General features: G+C 38.7%; 1 pseudogene; it reads right to left on the bottom strand.

Annotated features, from left to right (window-relative positions):
• Window positions 1-22,604, bottom strand: part of LOC122236317 — a 35,030-nt pseudogene extending 12,426 nt beyond the window's left edge.
• Between the last annotated feature and the right edge of the window lie 10 nt (window positions 22,605-22,614).

Genomic DNA, 22,614 nt, shown 5'->3' with positions numbered 1-22,614 from the left:
TTACTTTTATTTTAGTCTTTCTATTATTTTTTTTCTCCTCTTGTTACTTGAGAGGCAGCATTACATAAAGAATATTTGCATGTTGCAGCATTTCATATTGATTATTTTTATTTTAGTCTTTCTATTATTTTTTTTCTTCTCTTGTTACTTGAGAGGCAGCATTACATAAACAAAAAGAGTACAGCTTTTGTCTTCTGAAAGTGCAGGTTTGAATTTCAGCTCTTTCTTGCTAGACCTGTGACTTTGAGCCAGTCTGCCGTGAAGAGCCTCAGGTTTCTCCATTGTTAAGCAGGGACAGAAATACACTGTCATCCCTACGATCTCACAGGGTGTTATGAATATCAAATAAAATCAATACATGTAAAATAATTTAAATATAGGTTAAAAATAGGTATTAATCTCTCATATGCTATCATTATTAATATGAATCTAGCTTTTAGTTAAAATGAATGACATAATTTCTACAATTTCTTCTTGAATTTTAGGATGGTATCTGTAAATCGGTAGTCTTGGCTGCAAGGCATACTGAGATATCCCTGGTATGGACAGTGCCTTTATGGGAGTGAGACTGCAGGGACTAGTGTAGCTGAACCCTGAAAGAGTATGTCAAAGATCCACAAGAATCATTGTAAATGTTCATTGAATAAAGGCTAATATTGATATCTCAAACCTATCAGAACTAATATCTCCTCTTGCTAACAGATATTTGGTAATGCACTTTTTTATTCCCAAAGATAATATGACTTATAGATAATAAAATCCATCTTTATATATAATTTCACACAGAAAATAAATTGTTACAATGCCCTAATTTTAATATAATGGACTAGCCAAGTGTAGAGTAATTAAAAATAATAAATTAATGTGTATTTCAATTTGTAAGTACATGGGCCTGGCTGATACAAAAGACATGATGAAGCAGTCACATGCTTATACTCACACAGAGAATGGAAATCACAAATGTATACTCATACAGGAGTTTCATACTTGTGACTCAAGTACGAAGAATGTCATTGCATTATTGGTGATGTGATTTTCACAATAATGAACAATTCTTGGTACAGGTCCTAGCTAGATGGCACAGACTCCTCTTGATTTATAGGCTGGGGACTATTCTGGACAATTTGTTAGGTATTAGAACTTGTGTCAAAAGTACTTTGAGAATATATGTAAAACAAAGCATCCAGGCTCAGATAATGTCAAAGAGGTTATTCCACTTACATGAATGTCTAGAAAGACATAGTACAGCCGGTGCTTGTGTGGGGCTGTCCATTGCATTGTAGGATGTCTATTTTCACTGACTCCTACACTTTAGGAGTCAAAGCACAGTCAAAGCAGAGTGGTGTTGTGGAAGGAGGCAGCTTCTATTGTGACAACCAAATATACCGTCAGCAATTTCTGAACACTGCATTGGAGGCAGAGCCTTTTCAATTGAGAAGCATTAGTCTAAGAGTCCATACAGCAGCTTTGGCATGCCAAGAGTGAAAGTAGCCCAGCCACTGACTAGATAGATATACAGGGGATGGAAGCCAGCCCTAGAAGATATAGTGGCAATGGCTGGGCAAAGTGTCAGTGCCCCAACCAAGAAGCTAAGGTTCTAGTGAAAGCTCTAGTGGAGGACAGGAAACCCAGACAGAGGTCCACTTGAATGGATCAGATGGGTGTGGTGGAATAAGATTGAGGGGAAGTCTGCTGCTTAACAGACACAAAGCTACCCTGGGCTCACAACCCAGTGAAGCCCAGGGTAATGACAGCAGGACTAATTTCAGACTCTTAACTGTTTGTGCAGCTAAGCCTAGTGATCTTTATTAGACTTGGTTCTTTTTTATTCAGGGACCCCCATAGGGCTATGGTCACAGACCTAAGGCATTGTGGAGTCTTATCCTGAAAATTTCTAGAAAAGGCAGAGAGTTGAAAAGTTTAGAACTAGAAACATTGGAAGAAAGTTACAAAAGACAAGTATTGGCTCAGTATTTGGAAGCACTTCAAATGGAATGGTTACTTGATAAAATAGTGACCTGCTGCATAATAATCTCTTACATTTATGAAGGGATTTCATGTTTGCAATCAAGTTTCATATATATCTATCTTAAATCATTATGCCTTTTCTTGCTCAGTAGTCTAATATTGTCATGTATCATTTATTATTAGCTGTCTATTGAGTTCATCCACACTGAAGTAGTACGATCTTCCAGAGATGTTGCAATTTAGAAGGAAAGACCAATGTTTATCTCAGTAGACTGAATTTGTTTTCTGTATTAGTGATGTATAAGAATCACTTGAAGAGATTTAAAAAAAAAAAAAAAAAAAAAAAATATATATATATATATATATATATATATATATATATATATATATATGTTGATGTCCAAGGCCCTCTTCAGGCTATTTAGATCAAGAAAATTTGGTTATGGAATATGTATTTTAACACTCCCAGTAGTGATCCTTTTATCAATAAAGGCTCAGAACAACATTCTTAACACATAGATTCTTTCATCTTTATTAGAATATAAGCATCTTCAGTCCAGAATTCAGTTAACATAGTCCATAATACCTAGCTCAGAGCTAGGTATTACTCAGTTACTAAAAGTTCTTACTCAATAAATATTTGTTGAATGATTAATGTGAAACTTTAGGCACAGTGCCTTGTGTGTGTGTGTGTGTGTGTGTGTGTGTGTGTGTGTACGCACGCATGCATGCATGCATGTACAACACTTTGGAGCAGTGTGGACTTTTCTAACAATTTTCACTTTTAACCTCATAGACAATGGCTTACTTCTTGCAGATTTATATCTGATTGTAGTCTACCTACCTAGCAAGTTAAAGGTTCCCCCCTCCCATTATCTATCTATCTATCTATCTATCTATCTATCTATCTATCACATACCTACCTATCTATATGCCTACGTATCTATTACAGGCTGAATTGTGTTCCCACCTCTCAATTCATTTGTTGAAGACCTAACCTTCAAAGTGACTGTGTTTGGAAATAGCTTATCTAAGGAGATTATTAAGGGTAAATGAAATCATAAGGGACTGATGTCCTTATAAGAGGAAGAGACACCAGGAATGAGCACAAACAGAGGACAGGCTATGTGGAAACTTAGTGATAAGATGGCCACCAGAAAGCCAGAATAAGAGGCCTCATTAGACATCAACCCCGTTGACAACTTGATCTTGAACTTCCAGGCTCCAAAACTGTGAAAAATTAAATTTCTGTTGTTTAAGCCACCTAGTCTGTAGTGTTTTGTTAGGACAATCGGAGCAAACTAGTACTGTCTATCATCTATCAGTCATCTCTTACTGATGTGTAGCAATGTGCTGGCAGGTGGTAGCTTCTTTCCCATCAACTCGAAGACATCCCAGAAATGGCTAAGTTTCTAGAATTATTATTATAACAATTCCAGGCACTACAGTTTCTGCTATTATATTGCAAAGAGATGGAGGTAGTGTAAAGGATTGGATGACCTAGGTATTTTTCAGTACTGAGGGCTTGAGTGACAGGCAGTTTAATAACACATCTGCTGACATCAGGTACTGCTAATGAGATATTTCTTTAACCCTGGGATTGAGTAGCTTGAAAAGCTCATGAGGTCAAAGGAGAGGCAATGTCTTCAGGCATTTTGGTGCATAATGAAGTTTAATAAAATCTTTATTTTTAGGAGCAGTGTCTGTGCTTCACTTTGATAATTCATGAGAATAACAAATTGAGACAATGAGGCTGAGAAGCTGAAGATTTGTGAAGCATTAATTTTAGTTTACTGTCTCATTGCAGTTTTTTTGTCAGTAGACTCATTTCTTCTCATTTTCACACTTACCGATGAGTTTAACACCTTTATAATGAATTACATGCCAGTGATGAAAGAAAGACCAGTCATTTTCTCCCCCTTACATTTCTGTTTAATATGACTAAATTATACCTAAAGACCTACTTTTTCAGGCCACTCTTTATGAGCTCTAAGAATGTAACAAGAAAATCATCTGAGTTTATGAATCTATGTAGGTGGAGTTTTAAATCAATACCAAAACAGTTGTATATGAAAATCTTTGAATCACAGTTATGGACTTCATTTGAGTGGAAATGTTTCCCTGGGGGTTTCAATTCTGAAAATTGTTCTTCCACTTATAAGTTATGTATGCATCTATTTTTTTTTAGAGCTCGTACTACACATATTATCTATCATCCTTAGCACCTAGCTTTCCATCTAAAAGGTCATTCATTCATTTGTAGGTTTACCAAACATACAATGATCTAAAGGTAGACTGTCTTTGAAACCTTCACAGAATTGTTTGGGAGATAGACATGTAAGTAAACAAATAATTAGAATACTCTCTAGAAAGAGATATAAAAAATGGGCACAAAGGAAGGGATAATGAACTCTTCCTGGGAGGATGAAAAAGTGGTAATGTCAGAGATCTATCAGGAAGGACACTGGGGAGTTGGCCCAGAGGAAGAGGGGAGGGGTTTTCCTGACAGGGAACATGGAATAAAGGTAAGGAAAACCTAGTTATGCCCTTTAGAGGGCCTGTGTGATGCAGAGATGACTTAAATGTGTACAGCTGTGAGGATGCTTTATCATATTAGGTTTGTGTGAAAGCAAAGGCTCTTTTGTTTTTGATGTGGAATGTCTTTCTCGCTTTATGCTTGCTGCTTCTCAAGCATGCCATTCACATCCATGCCTTTGTTCTCATGATTTCCTCTGCCTGGAATACCTCCTCCTCATCTTTTGGGGCTGAAAGCTTCCGATCTTCTTGGCAGAATTCATATGTTCTCAGAGCACTTTGCTATCGCTATGAAATTAGTATACGGTTCATTGTTTATGGTAACTTTCTCCTTGCTGGATTGTGAGCTGTATACACACACACACACACACACACACACACACACACACACACACACACACACACAGTGCTGATACTATATTTTTTTTCTTTTTTCTTTTCATTGTCTAGCATACTTCCTGGCAAACAGTATATGCTTAAAAAACATAGAATGAATACAGGAATGACCACTAATGCTCCAAACAGAATAATTTTTAGAAGAAAAGCAGCTGGGCACAGTGGGAAGAGGCCTATATGAGGACACTGGAAATTGAAATCTAACTTCATGTTGTTTCTTGGTCCTAATCAGCTGTGTGCCAAGAGACCTTCCCCTAACCTTCTGGGCTGCCTCTATGCTCATGTGGAAAGAATAATACTTTGTTATTATAAAGCCAGTAGATGGAGTGAAATGATCTTCTGAGATTCTTTCTAAGTCTAACAGCTGTGATTTTAAAACATATCTGATGAATCGATTTTATATTTACTCACAATTTCTTTGAAGTGATAGGAGACTATTTTTACCTGCTTAGCTGTCCTCATCAATAATACATGAAGTTTTGTTTTGTTTTTTTTTTTAATGATTAGGTCTTAGTGAAGGGTGCTGAAATCCTGAGTTTGTTCTCTGAATAGTCAGAGGGTCATAAGGGAAGTGGGAGCATCCTTAGAATATCTTGCTGTCTTTAGACATTTCTCAGACTATGATCAGCAAAAGTAATTTGATGTTGTTTTCTCTGTGCTGATGCATTAACTTTCTATCTCCAAGAACTTTTTTGTTGAGTTGAATTCCTAATTAATTAATGAGCAGGCTGATGACCAGAATCTAGGAAACTGGAAAAAAATCATCTTATTAGTATTCACAATCCAAGTCCTTTGAAACACTGAAGGAAAAAGGAAATAATTTAAGTTGTTTTTCATCTTGTTTTTTATTATTTGGAAAACATGGCTGAACAAGTGTATCAGGTAGAGAGAGATGGTTTTGTAAGATATACAATTCACCAATGAGGTATTGAAACAAAGTGAATATTTAAAATATTGCTTTCCAAATAAATATATCAGTAATCTTATCTAGCTGTTCTGATATCTGGGAAGATTATAAATCCATTCTTTCTTAAAGTATATTATCATTATTAAGTGGTGTTATGAATAGAACCTTACAGTAATGAACACATACACTAATAATATAGTTTCCTAATAGTCAGGGGTCATGGGTATTTGAAAGAGACAATGGTGATGAGAAGGTGAGAATGGGACCTGTGGCTTCAAGGCATTTAGGTTTCTTCACCTCTTTGGAGAAGGTGATTTGCAGTGAGGATAGCAGCCCACAGAGATACTGAGGAGACAGGATAGGGCTGAGGAGACAGGTTTTGTCTTCACTGCCCTGAAAGGTATATGGCAGGTTAACCTGATTGAGAAATTAATGGTGGGGCACCTGGGTAGCTCGGTTAAGAATCTGACTTCAGCTCAAGTCATAGTCTCAAGGTGTGTGAGTTTGAGCCCTGCATCAGGCTTTGTGCTGAAAGCTCAGAGCCTGGAACCTGCTTTGGATTCTTTGTTTCCCTCTCTCCCTCCTTCACTCTCTCCCTCCCTCCCTCCGTCCCGCTCCCTCTCTTTCTCAAAAATAAATAAACATTAAAAAAAAAGAGAGAAGTTAATGATATGTTTCACATCCCCCTCCAGTTTTATTGGGAAATAATTGACACACATCACTGTACAAGTTTAGCTCATACAGCAGTATGGTTTGATTTACATTTATTGTGAAATGATTATTGCAGTAGGTTCAGCTAACATCCATCATCTCATATAGATACTATATAATGAAAACAAAAAAGAAGGATGAAAAATTTTTCCTTATGATGAGAACTCTTAGGATTTACTCTCTTAGCAACTTTTCTGTATATCATATAGCAGTATTAGCTATAGTCAACATGTTGTACATTAACATCCCTGGCACTTATTTATCTTATCCCTGGAAATTTGTTTCTTTTGACCACCTTCCTCCAATTTTTCCTCCCAGTCCCCAATCCTGCCTCTGGTAACCACTAATCTGATATCTTTTTCTATGAGTTTTTTGTTGTTTTTGTTGTTTTTGTTTTTAGATTCCACATACAAGTGAGAATATGCAGCTTTTATCTTTGTCTGTCTGACTTATTGCACTTAGTGTAATGCCTTTAAGGTTCATCCAAGCTGTTGCAGGTTGTAGCAGTTTCTCATTTTTTTAATGTTTATTTATTTTTGAGAGGTGAGGGGAGATTGAGTGCAAGTGGGGGAGGGGCAGAGAGAGAGACACACACAATCTGAAGCAGGCTCCAGGCTCTGAGCTGTCAGCATAGAGCCCCATGCTGGGCTTGAACCCATGAACTGTGAGGTCATGACCTCAGCTGAGGTCAGACGCTTAATCGACTGAGCCACCCAGGCACTCCAGTTCCTTATTTTTATGGCAAATAATATCCCTGTACATGTGCACATGCACACACAAACACACACACACATACACGCCAACTTCTTTATCCATTCACCCATTGATGGACACTTAGGTAATTTCCATGTGTTGGCTATTTTAAATAATGGTGTTTAAAAAATTTTTTTTAATGTTTATTTATTTTTGAGACAGAGAGAGACACAGCATGAGCAGGGAAGGGGCAGAGAGAGAGGGAGACACGGAATGTGAAGCAGGCTCCAGGCTCTGAGCTGTCAGCACAGAGCCCGACACGGGGCTCGAACTCACAAACTGTGAGATCATGACCTGAGCCGAAGTCGGATGCTTAACCAACTGAGCCACCCAGGCGCCCCTAAATAATGGTGTTTTAAACGTGGTAGTACAGATATCTTTTTGTTAGTATTTCCCCCCGCCCCCACCCCAGTGGATATTTTCTTAGAAGTGGAATTGCTGGGCCATATAGTAGTTCTTTATACTTAATTTTTTGGAGATCCTCCATTCTGTTTTCTATAGTGGCTGTACCAATTTACAATTCCATGAACAGTGTGGAAAGGTTCCCTTTTCTCCACTTTCATGCCAGCTTTTGTTACCTCTTGTCTTTTTGTTGGTGGGCATTCTAACAGGCATGAGGTGATATCTCTCATTGTGGTTTTAATTTGTATTTCCCTAATGACTACTGATGTTGAGCATCTTTTCACATACCTGTTGGCCTTTTGTATATATTCTTTGGAGAAATGTCTATTCAAATCATGTACCCATTTTTTAATTGGGTTGTTTTTTGCTGTTGAGTTCTATGAGTTCTTTATACATTTTTGATATTAATCCTTTATCAGATATATAGATTACAAATATATTTTTTCCATTCTGTAGTTTGTCTTTTCACTTTGTTGATGGTCTCTTTTGCTGTACATAAGTCTATAGTTTTATGTACTCCCACTTGTTTATTTTCTCTTTTGTTTCTTATGTTTTAAATGTCACATCCAAAAAGTCATTTCTGAGGCTCACATCAAGGAACTTTACTCCTTTGTTTTCTTTTGCAAGTTTTGTGGTTTCACACCCTACATTTAAGTCTTTAATCCATTTTGACTAATTTTTGTGAATGGGGTATGATAGGGGTCCACTTTCATTCTTTTACATGTGAATATACAATTAACCCAGCATCATTTGTGAAGAGACTGCCTATAAATAATAAAATACTTAAGAATAAATGTAACCAAGAGGTGAAAGACCTCTACTCTGAAAACAAGATATTGGTGAAAAAGATCAAAGAAGACACAAATAAATAGAAAGATATCCCATGTTCATGGATTAGAAGAAGTAATATTGTTAAAATATGTATAATACAAAAAGCTACCTGTAGAATTAATGTATCCCCTATCAAGATTCAAATGAGATTTTTACAGAAGTAGAAAAACATTCCTAAAATTTATATGGAACCACAAAAATAGATTTGAATATATGGAACCTTGAATAGCCAAAGATTGATGCTATTGTAAATAGGATTGATTTCTTTATTTTTTCCAGAAAATTCATTGTTACTGTAAAGAAATTTTTATACATTAATTTTGTATCCTACAACTGTATTGAATTTATTGATTGGATCTAATATTGGTTGTTTAGAATTTTCGATATATAATATTACCTTATCTGCAAATAGAAACAGTTTTACTTCTTCCTTTCCAATTTTGATATTTTTTGTTTCTTTTTCTATTCTGATTGATCTGTCTAGGACTTGCAATACTATATTTTGAATAGAAGTGGTGATATTGGGCACCCTTGTTTTGTTTCTGATCTTAAAGGAGAAGCTTTCAAACTTTCACCCTTGAGTATGATGTTAGCTGAAGGATTGTCATATATGACTTTTATTATGTTGAGATATGTTCCTTCTATGCCAAATAGTTCTTTTTTTATCATAAATGGACATTGACTTTTGCCAAATACTTTTTCTGTATGTATTGAAATTATCATACAATTCTTTCATTTTATTAATGTGTCACATTGATTGATTTGCATATTTCAACCATTTTTGCATCCCAGAGATAAATCCCACTTGCTCATGGTGAGTGATACTTTTAATGTGATGTTGAATTAGTTTGCTAGTATTTATTTAGAATTTTTACATCAGTATTCATAAGGGATATGGGCTTATAGTTTTCTTTTCTAGCAACATCCTTTTCAGGTTTTGACATTACAATAATGCTGGCCTCTTAAAATAAGTTTCAGAGTGTCCCCTCTTCCTTGATTATTTGGAAGAGTTTGAGAATCATTGTTTTTAATTCTTCTTTAAGTGTTTTGTAAAATTCACCAGTGATGCCATCTGGTCTTGGGATTTTCATCATTGGGAGATTCTTTATTACTCATTCAATTTCCTTACTGGCAATTGGTCTCTTCAGCTTTTTAATTTTTTTCCTGATTTGGTCCTGTTAAGCTGTATGTTTCTAAGAACTTTTCCATTTCTTCTAGGATGTCCAGTTTGTTGGCCTGTAGTTCATAGTAGCCTCTTATGATCCTTTGCATTTCTGTGGGTTCAGAATACATATGGGTACCATATTAATTTGGTACCACTCTCTTTTTTCTTTGGTTACTCTAACCGAGATCTTGTCAATTTTGTTTATCTTTTCAAACAACAAATTCTTACTGTGGTTAATCTTTTCTCTTGTTTTTGTATTCTCTCTTCAGTTTATTTTTGCTCTAATCCTTATTATTTCTTTTCTTCTCCCAACTTTAAGCTCAGTTTGTTCATCTTTTTCTAGTTCCCTACAGTAATGAGTTGAGTTATTTATGGGGGATCTTTCCTGTTTCTTAATATAGGTGTTTATTGCTATGAAGTTTCCTCTTAGAACTGCTTTTTCTGTATTCTATAAGTTCTGGTTTGTTGTGTTTCTATTTTCATTTGTCTCAAGAAACCATTTATTTTCTCTTAATTTTTTTGTTGTTGTTGTTGTTGAAGTTGTTTTACTTTTGGAATGCTATACATAGTCTCTCTCTTGCTCCCAGAAGAATCAAACTATCCCTGTGCAATTAGATTAGAAACGGGAATTTTGGTATCTTACAAAATAAGAGAATGAACCAAAGTTTGCAATAAACAAAAAACTTTAGTGCACCTGTGTTCACACGCTTCACATTTGTTTGTTTGAGACTGGCAACTGGAAGAGTGACTACCTTTTCCAATTATGGCAAAAATTTGAGCACTTAATGATATGGGAATAGTTTATTACATGAGATTCAAGAGTTTAAGACCTATTTCTAAATACACCTGGGCTGTAGATTTTTCTTTCTTTTCTTTTTCTTTTTTCTTTTTTGCCCTTTACATACATTTATTTATTTATTTATTTATTTATTTATTTATTTATTTATAACTATAATTTATTGTCAAATTGGTTTCCATACAATACTTAGTGTTCATCCCAACAGGTGCCCTCCTCAATGCCCATCACCTGCTTTCCCCTCTCCCCCCACCCCCCCATCAACCCTCAGTTTGTTCTCAGTATTTAAGAATCTCTTATGGTTTGCCTCCCTCCCTCTCTGTAACTTTTTTTCCCCTTCCCTTCCCCCATGGTCTTCTGTTAAGTTTCTCAGGATCTACATATAAGTGAAAACATATAGTATCTGTCTTTCTCTGTCTGACTTATTTCACTCTTAATTTCTTTTCTGATCCACTGGTTGTTTAGGATAAATTTATTTTATTTCCAAGTGTTTGTGAATTTTTCAGTTTTCCTTTTACTATTGATTTCTAGGTTTATGTTGTTGTGGTAATGTTCTCTGGTCCTTTGTTGTCTTTGTTGCTTTGGTCTTTTTTTTTTTTTTTCCTCCACTCAGGGAGTCCCCCTTAAAATTTCTTGCAGGGCTGGTTTAGTTGTCATGAATTCCTTTAGTTTTTGTTTTTCTGGGACACTCTTTATCTCTCCTTGTATTCTGAATGACAGCCTTGGTGGATAAAGAATTCTTGGCTGCTTAGTTTTCCCATTCACCACGTCGAATATTTCCTGTCACTCCCTTCTGGCCTGCCAAGTTTCAGTGGACAAGTCTGCTGCTAACCTTATGTGTCTACCATGTAGGTTAAGGACCTTTCATCCCTAATTGTTTTCAGAATTCTCTCTTTGCATTTTTCCAGTTTCACTATGATATGTTGTGGTGTTGATCTGTTTTTTTTTTTTTTTTTTTATTTTGAGGGGAGTTCTCTGTGGCTCTTGAACTTTAATGCCCGTTTCCTTCCCCAGAGTAGGGAAGTTCTCAGCTATGATTTGTTGAAATAAACCTCTGCCCTATTTTCCTGCTCTTCTTCTTCTGGGACTCTTATGATATGGATATTGTTTCATCTTATGGAATTATTAAGTTCCTTAGGTCTCCTCTGTGATCTAATAGTTTTCTTTCCCTCTTCTTTTCAGCTTTGTTATTTTCCATGATTTTATCTTCTATATCACCTACTTTCTTTTCTGCTTCTTTAGTACTCATTGTGACTGTATCTAGTCAGTTTTGCATCTCAGTTTAAGCATTTTTTTCAGCCCAACTAGTGTTTAGGTTTCTATCTTTGCAGCAAGTATTTCTCTATGGTTTTTTCAAGCCAGCTAGTAGTCTTATGACTGTTGTTCTAAATTCTTGTTTGGATATATAGCTTATATCTGTTTTGAACTAGTTCCTGGTTATGATTTCTTCTTGACCTTTATTTTGAGCCTGGGTGGCTCAGTCGGTTAAGCTTCTGACTTCGGCTTAGGTCATGATCTCGCAGTCTGTGAGTTCGAGACCTGCGTCAGGCTCTGTGCTGACAGCTCAGAGCCTGGAGCCTGTTTCAGATTCTGTGTCTCCCTCTCTCTCTGTCTCAAAAATAAACAAACATTAAAAGAAAAAAAATTAAGGAGTTCCGGAAGATGGCGGCGTAGGAGGACGCTGGGCTAGCCGTGCGTCCTGCTGATCACTTAGATTCCACCTACACCTGCCTAAAGAACCCAGAAAGCCGCCAGAGGATTAGCAGAACGGAGTCTCCGGAGCCAAGCGCAGACCAGAGGCCCACAGAAGAGGGTAGGAAGGGCGGCGAGGCGGTGCACGCTCCACGGACTGGCGGGAGGGAGCCGGGGCGGAGGGGCGGCTCGCCGGCCAAGCAGAGCCCCCGAGTCTGGCTGGCAAAAGTGGAGGGGCCTGATGGACTGTGTTCCGACAGCAAGTGCGACTTAGCATCTGGGAGGTCATAAGTTAACAGCTCTGCTCAGAAAGCGGGAAGGCTGGAAGACAAAGGGAGGGAGAGCTGCTGAGCCCCCTGACGGCAGAGCTCAGCTTGGCGGGGAACAAAGGCGCTCGCCAGCGCCATCTCCCCCGCCCATCCCCCAGCCAAAATCCCAAAGGGAACCAGTTCCTGCCAGGGAACTTGCTCGCTCCACGCAAACACCCAACTCTGTGCTTCTGCAGAGCCAAACCTCCGGCAGCGGATCTGACTCCCTCCCGCTGCCACAGGGCACCTCCTGAAGTGGATCACCTAAGGAGAAGCGAGCTAAGCCTGCCCCTCCTGCCCCCGTGCACCTTGCCTACCCACCCCAGCTAATACGCCAGATCCCCAGCACCACAAGCCTGGCAGTGTGCAAGTAGTCCAGATGGGCCACGCCACCCCACAGTGAATCCCACCCCTAGGAGAGGGGAAGAGAAGGCACACACCAGTCTGACTGTGGCCCCAGCGGTGGGCTGGGGGCAGACACCAGGTCTGACTGTGGCCCTACCACCAACTCCAGTTATACACCACAGCACAGGGGAAGTGCCCTGCAGGTCCTCACCACTCCAGGGACTATCCAAAATGACCAAACGGAAGAATTCCCCTCAGAAGAATCTCCAGGAAATAGCAACAGCCAATGAACTGATCAAAAAGGATTTAAATAATATAACAGAAAGTGAATTTAGAATAATAGTCCTAAAATTAATCGCTGGGCTTGAAAACAGTATAGAGGACAGCAGAGAATCTCTTGCCACAGAGATCAAGGGACTAAGGAACAGTCACGAGGAGCTGAAAAACGCTTTAAACGAAATGCAAAACAAAATGGAAACAACGACGGCTCGGATTGAAGAGGCAGAGGAGAGAATAGGTGAACTAGAAGATAAAGTTATGGAAAAAGAAGAAGCTGAAAGAAAGAGAGATAAAAAAATCCAGGAGTATGAGGGGAAAATTAGAGAACTAAGTGATACACTAAAAAGAAATAATATACACATAATTGGTATCCCAGAGGAGGAAGAGAGAGGGAAAGGTGCTGAAGGGGTACTTGAAGAAATTATAGCTGAGAACTTCCCTGAACTGGGGAAGGAAAAAGGCATTGAAATCCAAGAGGCACAGAGAACTCCCTTCAGACGTAACTTGAATCGATCTTCTGCACGACATATCATAGTGAAACTGGCAAAATACAAGGATAAAGAGAAAATTCTGAAAGCAGCAAGGGATAAACGTGTCCTCACATATAAAGGGAGACCTATAAGACTCGTGACTGATCTCTCCTTTGAAACTTGGCAGGCCAGAAAGGCTTGGCACGATATCTTCAGTGTGCTAAACAGAAAAAATATGCAGCCGAGAATCCTTTATCCAGCAAGTCTGTCATTTAGAATAGAAGGAGAGATAAAGGTCTTCCCAAACAAACAAAAACTGAAGGAATTTGTCACCACTAAACCAGCCCTACAAGAGATCCTAAGGGGGACCCTGTGAGACAAAGTACCAGAAACATCGCTACAAGCATAAAACATACAGACATCACAATGACTCTAAACCCGTATCTTTCTATAATAACACTGAATGTAAATGGATTAAATGTGCCAACCAAAAGACATAGGGTATCAGAATGGATAAAAAAACAAGACCCATCTATTTGCTGTCTACAAGAGACTCATTTTAGATCTGAGGACACCTTTAGATTGAGAGTGAGGGGATGGAGAACTATTTATCATGCTACTGGAAGCCAAAAGAAAGCTGGAGTAGCCATACTTATATCAGACAAACTAGACTTTAAATTAAAGGCTGTAACAAGAGATGAAGAAGGGCATTATATAATAATTACAGGGTCTATCCATCAGGAAGAGCTAACAATTATAAATGTCTATGCGCCAAATACCGGAGCCCCCAGATATTTAAAACAATTACTCATAAACATAAGCAACCTTATTGATAAGAATGTGGTCATTGCAGGGGACTTTAACACCTCACTTACAGAAATGGATAGATCATCTAGACACACAGTCAATAAAGAAACAAGGGCCCTGAATGATACATTGGATCAGATGGACTTGACAGATATATTTAGAACTCTGCATCCCAAAGCAACAGAATATACTTTCTTCTCGAGTGCACATGGAACATTCTCCAAGATAGATCATATACTGGGTCACAAAACAGCCCTTCATAAGTTTACAAGAATTGAAATTATACCATGCATACTTTCAGACCACAATGCTATGAAGCTTGAAATCAACCACAGCAAAAAGTCTGGAAAACCTCCAAAAGCATGGAGGTTAAAGAACACCCTACTAACGAATGAGTGGGTCAACCAGGCAATTAGAGAAGAAATTAAAAAATATATGGAAACAAACGAAAATGAAAATACAACAATCCAAATGCTTTGGGACGCAGCGAAGGCAGTCCTGAGAGGAAAATACATTGCATTCCAGGCCTATCTCAAGAAACAAGAAAAATCCCAAATAAAAAATCTAACAGCACACCTAAAGGAAATAGAAGCAGAACAGCAAAGGCAGCCTAAACCCAGCAGAAGAAGAGAAATCATAAAGATCAGAGCAGAAATAAACAATATAGAATCTAAAAAAACTGTAGAGCAGATCAACGAAACCAAGAGTTGGTTTTTTGAAAAAATGAACAAAATTGACAAACCTCTAGCCAGGCTTCTCAAAAAGAAAAGGGAGATGACCCAAATAGATAAAATCATGAATGAAAATGGAATTATTACAACCAATCCCTCAGAGATACAAACAATTATCAGGGAATACTATGAAAAATTATATGCCAACAAATTGGACAACCTGGAAGAAATGGACAAATTCCTAAACACCCACACTCTTCCAAAACTCAATCAGGAGGAAAAAGAAAGCTTGAACAGACCCATAACCAGCGAAGAAATTGAATCGGTTATCAAAAATCTCCCAACAAATAAGAGTCCAGGACCAGATGGCTTCCCAGGGGAGTTCTACCAGACGTTTAAAGCAGAGATAATACCTATCCTTCTCAAGCTATTCCAAGAAATAGAAAGGGAAGGAAAACTTCCAGACTCATTCTATGAAGCCAGTATTACTTTGATTCCTAAACCGGACAGAGACCCAGTAAAAAAAGAGAACTACAGGCCAATATCTCTGATGAATATGGATGCCAAAATTCTCAATAAGATACTAGCAAATCGAATTCAACGGCATATAAAAAGAATTATTCACCATGATCAAGTGGGATTCATTCCTGGGATGCAGGGCTGGTTCAACATTCGCAAATCGATCAACGTGATACATCACATTAACAAAAAAAAAGAGAAGAACCATATGATCCTGTCAATCGATGCAGAAAAGGCCTTTGACAAAATCCAGCACCCTTTCTTAATAAAAACCCTTGAGAAAGTCGGGATAGAAGGAACATACTTAAAGATCATAAAAGCCATTTATGAAAAGCCCACAGCTAACATCATCCTCAAAGGGGAAAAACTGAGAGCTTTTTCCCTGAGATCAGGAACACGACAGGGATGCCCACTCTCACCTCTGTTGTTTAATATAGTGCTGGAAGTTCTAGCATCAGCAATCAGACAACAAAAGGAAATCAAAGGCATCAAAATTGGCAAAGATGAAGTCAAGCTTTCGCTTTTTGCAGATGACATGATATTATACATGGAAAATCCGATAGACTCCACCAAAAGTCTGCTAGAACTGATACATGAATTCAGCAAAGTTGCAGGATACAAAATCAATGTACAGAAATCAGTTGCATTCTTATACACTAACAATGAAGCAACAGAAAGACAAATAAAGAAACTGATCCCATTCACAATTGCACCAAGAAGCATAAAATACCTAGGAATAAATCTAACCAAAGATGTAAAAGATCTGTATGCTGAAAACTATAGAAAGCTTATGCAGGTAATTGAAGAAGATATAAAGGAATGGAAAGACATTCCCTGCTCATGGATTGGAAGAATAAATATTGTCAAAATGTCAATACTACCCAAAGCTATCTACACATTCAATGCAATCCCAATCAAAATTGCACCAGCATTCTTCTCGAAACTAGAACAAGCAATCCTAAAATTCATATGGAACCACAAAAGGCCCCGAATAGCCAAAGTAATTTTGAAGAAGAAGACCAAAGCAGGAGGCATCACAATCCCAGACTTTAGCCTCTACTACAAAGCTGTCATCATCAAGACAGCATGGTATTGGCATAAAAACAGACACATAGACCAATGGAATAGAATAGAAACCCCAGAACTAGACCCACAGATGTATGGCCAACTCATCTTTGACAAAGCATGAAAGAACATCCAATGGAAAAAAGACAGTCTCTTTAACAAATGATGCTGGGAGAACTGGACAGCAACATGCAGAAGGTTGAAACTAGACCACTTTCTCACACCATTCACAAAAATAAACTCAAAATGGATAAAGGACCTGAATGTGAGACAGGAAACCATCAAAACCTTAGAGGAGAAAGCAGGAAAAGACCTCTCTGACCTCAGCCGTAGCAATCTCTTACTCGACACATCCCCAAAGGCAAGGGAATTAAAAGCAAAAGTGAATTACTGGGACCTTATGAAGATAAAAAGCTTCTGCACAGCAAAGGAAACAACCAACAAAACTAAAAGGCAACCAACGGAATGGGAAAAGATATTTGCAAATGACACATCGGACAAAGGGCTAGTATCCAAAATCTATAAAGAGCTCATCAAACTCCACACCCGAAAAAGAAATAACCCAGTGAAGAAATGGGCAGAAAACATGAATAGACACTTCTCTAGAGAAGACATCCGGATGGCCAACAGGCACATGAAAAGATGTTCAGCGTCGCTCCTTACCAGGGAAATACAAATCAAAACCACACTCAGATACCACCTCACGCCAGTCAGAGTGGCCAAAATGAAGAAATCAGGAGACTATAGATGCTGGAGAGGATGTGGAGAAACGGGAACCCTCTTGCACTGTTGGTGGGAATGCAAACTGGTGCAGCCGCTCTGGAAAGCAGTGTGGAGGTTCCTCAGAAAATTAAAAATAGACCTACCCTATGACCCAGCAATATCACTGCTAGGAATTTATCCAAGGGATACAGGAGTACTGATGCATAGGGGCACTTGTACCCCAATGTTTATAGCAGCACTCTCAACAATAGCCAAATTATGGAAAGAGCCTAAATGTCCATCAACTGATGAATGGATAAAGAAATTGTGGTTTATATACACAATGGAATACTACGTGGCAATGAGAAAAAAGGAAATATGGCCTTTTGTAGCAACGTGGATGGAACTGGAGAGTGTGATGCTAAGTGAAATAAGCCATACAGAGAAAGACAGATACCATATGGTTTCGCTCTTATGTGGATCCTGAGAAACATAACAGAAACCCATGGGGGAGGGGAAGGAAAAAAAAAAAAAAAGAGGTTAGAGTGGGAGAGAGCCAAAGCATAAGAGACTGTTAAAAACTGAGAACAAACTGAGGGTTGATGGGGGGTGGGAGGGAGGGGAGGGTGGGTGATGGGTATTGAGGAGGGCACCTTTTGGGATGAGCACTGGGTGTTGTATGGAAACCAATTTGACAGTAAATTTCATATATTAAAAAAAAAAAGAAAAAAATTAAAAAAAAAAACCTCGAAGTCTTAAAGGACACAGTACTGCACAGACCCACCCCCTCCTTTGGAGTAGAGCCTCTGCATGCTTTGTTTGAAGTCCTTTGTCCCAGAAAGGCAGTCCTACACCTGCAGTGTGTGGAAAGAAGCAACAAGGTTATATTCCCTCTGGGTGCACCTCTGTCTCCTGCTGAGAAAAGACCTCTTGTTGATGCCTACAGGGTCTTTTGTCCTTGTAGAGGCAATGTGTCCTCTTCCTAGAGTACTCCAGGAAAGGGACTGTTCTCTCCCAGTGCATGGTGGAGATCCCTACACCACACTATGCACTCCCAACCCAGCTCCCTCCTTCTCCCCAGGAACATGCACCATAGTTCTGCTCTGGAGAAAGTCACAAGCTTCCAAAATGTCAGAGTTTAAGCTCCAAAAGCTGTTTGCCACAAAACCCTGCAGTACTAAGTACTTCTCACTCCCCAGTTTGTGGTCTAGAGAGTCTCTTGTGCAAACCCGATGCCACACTTACTCAACTCCTCTCTCTTTCTCTCCCTTTTGTCTTTCCGTAGAAGGGGTTCCTTCCCCCTCCATGGCACCACAGCTTTTCTCTCACCCAATTCACTTCCATGTACCTTGCACCTGCCACGTTGTCTCTTTCCAACTATGGAGATCCTTTGTCACTTTGCAGACTGATTTCCTGGGTGTTCCAACTGATCTGACCTCAATACAGCTGTGTTTGAGGGACGAGGAAAACCCTCCTGTTTCTTGTTTCTTACCTTGCTGTCTTTTTTGTGTGTATTTTGATGTCTTTTGGGTATCACTATGCTTTGATTCTTTTATTATGTTCTTTGTGTAGTTGCTACAGGTTTTTCCCTTGTGGTTACCTTGAGGCTTATATAAAAATCTTAAAATTATAATCTCCTATTTTAAGTTGATAACAACTTTAATAGATGTCTGAACTTTATACTTTTACTTATCCCCATTACAGTTTAGGTTATTGTTGTTATAATGTACATATTTTTATATTGTAAAATTACTAGCAGATTATTATAGTTAAGGCTATTTTTACTATTTTCATTGTTATAACTTTTAAACTATGTTTATGAATGAGATATGCATTACTATCACCATGTTACAGAATATAACTTTCACAATATATTTACCACTACCCTTAGTTTTTTATTACCTGTTTATGTTTTTGTGATGTTAGTAAGCATCCTTTTATTTTCACTCAGGAACTCCTTTTAGCATTTCTTGTAAGGGGTCTGATGGTAATGAACTCCCTCGGTTTTTGTTTATTCAAGAAAGTCTTGATCCCGCCTTTATTTTTGAAGCACAGTTTTGTTGGGTATAGAATTTTTTCCTGACCATTTTTTTCTTTCAACATTTTGAATATGCAATTGTAGTCTCTCTTGGCCTGAAATGTTTTTGTTGAGAAAGCTGCTGATAAGTCTTATTAGGCTTCCCTTATATGTACTTTTTTCTTTCCTTCTGTTACTTTCAAAATTCTTTCTCTTTGACTTGTAATAATCAGACTGTATCTTGGTTTAGCCCTATCCAGTTTCAACCTATTTGGAACCTTTTGGGCCTCATTGGTTGGGATGTCCATTTCTCTTCTCAGGTTTGGGAAGTTTTCAGCAATTATTGGTTTAAATATACTTTCTTCCTCTTGCTCTTTTTCTTCTCCTTTTGTATTTCCCATAATGTAAATATTGTTTCTTTTCATTGTGTCCCATAAGTCTTGTAGGCTTTCTTCACTCATTTTTTATTCATTTTGCTTTTGTCTTTTGACTGGATACTTTCTAATATTCTATTTTCCAGGTCTCTGTTTCTTCTTCTATATGGTCAAGTCTGTTTTTAAAATTCTCTATTGAATTCTTTAGTTTACTTATTGTATTTTTCCCCTATGGGATGTCTGTTTGTTTGTTCCTCTCTATTGCTTTGTTGATCTTGTTTTGTGCATAATTCCCCCCCCCCCCAATTTCTCTAGAGGGGGTGTGGCTGTCATTTAGCTTCTTGCCTGGGCATGGGCAAACCAAGCTCTCAGGCTGGCAAAACTCCTGTTTGAGGATCTGAATCAATCAGACCTGCACTGTTTTATGTTTTCAGGTCAGATAGTACCAACAACTTGGTTTTGCATATGAGAAAAGCTACTAGTTGGGAGTAGTACATGGACACTACAGATATGAACTGTACAGATAGGTTTGTCAAGATCCATGTGCTAGTTGTAGCAAGCTGCTCCCCTGGCTCCATCACATTCAGATTTCCAGTGGTTGTGCCCTGCAGATTCCCCTGAAGTTCCCATGGGGTGAGATCAGAGTTAGTGGCTCCCACAAAGTGACCCACAATGCTAGGGTCACTGGTTGTCCCCCCTAGGTCTTCTCTTCCCACTAAAGGCACTGAAGCTCAGGAAAGACCTCTCAGCCTGATGATGGGCTGGGCTGGGGGAGAGGCAGTTGGGTCAGGGTGTAGCTGCTTCTCTTATACTTCTAATGCAGTCTGTCTGGGGCTCCCTGGTGCAGGGTTGGGGGTGCTTGAACCTCACCTCCATGTGCTAGGATTCTCTCAGTGGTGCCTTGTTCTTGAAGAGTTGGTAGTTGTTCTTGTGAAAGGAAGTGAAGTCAGGAACTACCTATGTCATCATCTTGGTGACAGTACTCCCCACTGATGGTGTCTTTAATGAGAGCTAGTTTTGTTTTGTTTTGTTTTGTTTTCTTCTCCCTCTCAGAAAAGAATATGTAAGTTACAGACCTTGGTCTTTCCTTGCCCCAGAGGAGAATTTAGAAGTGTTTTGTTTTTTTGGTATTCCAATGTCCTGTAGGTGTAAAAGGTCTGGGCTCCTTCACTTCTGCTGGGCTTCTTGGCCAGGAAGAATCCAAGCAGGGTCCAGGCTCTGAGCTGTCAGCACAGAGCTCAATGTGGAGCTTGAACCCACAAACCACGAGATCATGACCTGAGCTGAACTGGGATGCTTAACCAACTGAGCCACCCTGGTAACCCTTAAGCATTATTTTTAATAAGCACTTTACATGAAAGAAGATCCGTAGTTTACATAACATATTTCTATTGTTACATAGATTGTTTTAAAATTTCTCTGCTTATATATTCTATCAAGAAGAATGGCTTTCCACATCACATTCTTCTACTTTCTAGATTATTTTGGTAGGAAATTCTATTTCCTAGAAATAGAATTATTATTTCAAAAGATATGAATATTTTTGAGACTCCTGCTATGTAATATTTTTATAGAACTATTATGATGCCATGTTCTTTGTGTAACCTTTGAGTCTCCTTTCCTCACACATTGCTGATAACCTGCAATATTTTCTGTCACTGTGGGAATGACTACAGCCATCCATTTTGGGCCATTGTTGCTGACAGCCAGTGAACGAGGGCCTTTGACCTTGATTTAGACCCTTTGATAGAATAAGAGTTGAAAGTTATGGTCATGTTTTGTAGAAGTTTATTTATTTATTTATTAAAAAAAAATTTTTTTAACGTTTATTTATTTTTGAGACAGAGAGAGACAGAGCATGAACGGGGGAGGGGCAGAGAGAGAGGGAGACACAGAATCTGAAACGGGCTCCAGGCTCTGAGCTCTCAGCATAGAGCCTGATGCGGGGCTCGAACTCATAGACCGTGTGATCGTGAACTGAGCTGAAGTCGGACGCTTAACCGACTGCGCCACCCAGGCGCCCCAAGAAGTTTATAATCTAACTAGGATAACAAAATTAAAGCGTATGGAAAAATTAACAAGCAATTCAAGATAATATCTGTGTAATCTTCCTTTATAAGCTACATCTTTTATTAGAAATCTGAGGTTTCTACAACATAGGGTCTCCATGATTAACCGGAGCTTTAAGCTAAGTCTGGACCTCAAACTGCTCTGGGTTTCTGCAAAAGAATTTATTATCCTGTCTTCTCAGTGAATGGCATCTTGAGATACCAACAGTTTCTAATCAAATCACTACGGTCTTCTGGATAATGACAATAATGATGATGATGCCTAACACTTACTTAGCAGTTTACCTTGTTCCAGGCAGAGTTAAGCACTTCGTGTGCTGTATTGCATTTTATCTGCTGCAGACCTTTGTGAGGTGATAGTATTATCCATATTTTATAAATGATAAAAAATCAGGCTTAGAGTGATTAGAGATTTCCCCAAGGTCACACAATAGTCAGGGGCACAGCTATCATAACAGCCCAAGTCTGTCAGTCCATGGCCCATTATCTGAATACAATGCCATCCAGCCTCTCATGTTGGAAGGGCCGAGAGGCTGAGCTGCCGCTGGGAAATGTTCCCCAGCCAGACTCTCTAGCCAGAGTCTAGCTGCTCTTTGCAAAGGAGTTCCACACAAAGGATTTTGCTGTGTTTGTGGCCATAATGTCAGAAGCCACTCTCCTTGGTGTCTCTTGTCAGGAGTGTTACTGGTCGGGAGTGTTCCCAGGGGACTCGCTTATCAGAGTATTCCTCAGAGACACTTTGATGTCTGTTGAAGTCTGGCTTTCTGAGCTCTCAACACCTGCACATTTAGCCTTACTTTCAGCATCACTTCTGGACCGCATCTTACAGCAT

Source organism: Panthera tigris, chromosome A2, assembly GCF_018350195.1.
Source record: "Panthera tigris isolate Pti1 chromosome A2, P.tigris_Pti1_mat1.1, whole genome shotgun sequence".
Classification (NCBI taxonomy): domain Eukaryota; kingdom Metazoa; phylum Chordata; class Mammalia; order Carnivora; family Felidae; genus Panthera; species Panthera tigris.
Note: the sequence above shows the minus strand (reverse complement) of the source record. Positions and strands in the feature narration are given on the sequence as shown.